Source organism: Octopus bimaculoides, chromosome 2 (genome assembly GCF_001194135.2).
Source record: "Octopus bimaculoides isolate UCB-OBI-ISO-001 chromosome 2, ASM119413v2, whole genome shotgun sequence".
Lineage (NCBI taxonomy): Eukaryota > Metazoa > Mollusca > Cephalopoda > Octopoda > Octopodidae > Octopus > Octopus bimaculoides.
This window is the reverse complement of record NC_068982.1, coordinates 53,553,285-53,554,652: the sequence shown is the minus strand read 5'-3', so window position 1 is coordinate 53,554,652 and position 1,368 is coordinate 53,553,285.

The following is a 1,368-nucleotide window of genomic DNA, read 5'->3' as shown; positions in this document are numbered from 1 at the left end:
ACACACACACACACACACACACACACACACACACACACACACACACACACACAAACACACATAGAGGGAACGAAGAGTAAATTGTCACCATGATATATTTTCATTTCGCGCATGCGCATTGGTTGTTATTGATTTTGTCGACTAAACAGTATAGTAGGGTCAGGTGGGCACTGTCTGTGAGAAAAAGCAGTATCATTGCGCAATTCACTCTGCCAGATATTTGGAAACGACATGCTGTACTGCTTGGCATTCTCGCCGGAAGCTCTAATACGAACGGATGATGAATACACGGAACAACCGTTGGCTTGCCGTGTTCCCAAAACATGTATCAAGAGTGAGAAAAACCAATCATCCAGTCAACATCAAGGTGTTTGGAATGATCATTTGTGATAGCGACGTTATGCCTCCACTCATCTTCCAACACGGTCTCACACTCAACACACAGGCCTACAATAAGTGCCTGGAGGAGGTAGTGCTGCCCTGGGTGAAGAGAGTGGTTGCTGGAAGACCCTATGTCTAGCAACAGGACTCTGCACCATGCCACACAAGCAGGAGAACCCAGTAATGGCTGTTAGACAATTTCTGCGACCACATAACCCCTAGCATCTAACTACCTAATTCCCCAGACTGCAACCCCCTTGTTATTATTATGAGTGGGGCGCAGTTGAGCGAGAGACCAACAAAACTCCTAGTTACACCAAAGATGAACTGAAAGCAAGAATTTTTCACCAACTTAAACAAGGAGACCGTCCAGAAGAGCTTCAGGAGATTCCGAAGTTGTCTGGAGGTCATGGTTGAAGCCAATGGAGATTTTATTGAATAAATTTACTCTTTGGTATTTCAAGATATTTTGGTGTATATCTGTTAAAATGAGATGTCGGTGTTATTTTCATGTCTGTGCAATTTTTTAGACGACAGTTTATTCACCGTACGATATATATATATAAATTAGATTGGTACACTAGTATCTTTGAATATACAACCTGGTCACACACAAGCAGTAGTACAGATAGTAAATAAATAATACATATTTGCGCGCGCGCGCGTGCGTACATAGTTGTGTACCTGCATATATGTGAGTGCTTAGTCCCCATTACTCCGTAAGGGGCAGAGGGCCGGTTTCTCAGCTCCCATGGCGAATATATTCTCTATCTAGACGAGACACCTTTTCAACGCAGGATTACTCCTTTTTGCCTATTGAGTAGACTGGAGCACTATGAAATGAAAGTTTATTGCTCAAGAACATAATGCATAACCCGATCCAGGAATCGAAACCACAATCTAACGATCATGAGTCCAACACTCCCTAACCACTAAGCCATGTGGTTCCATGCAGTTATAAGCGATATATATATATATATATATATA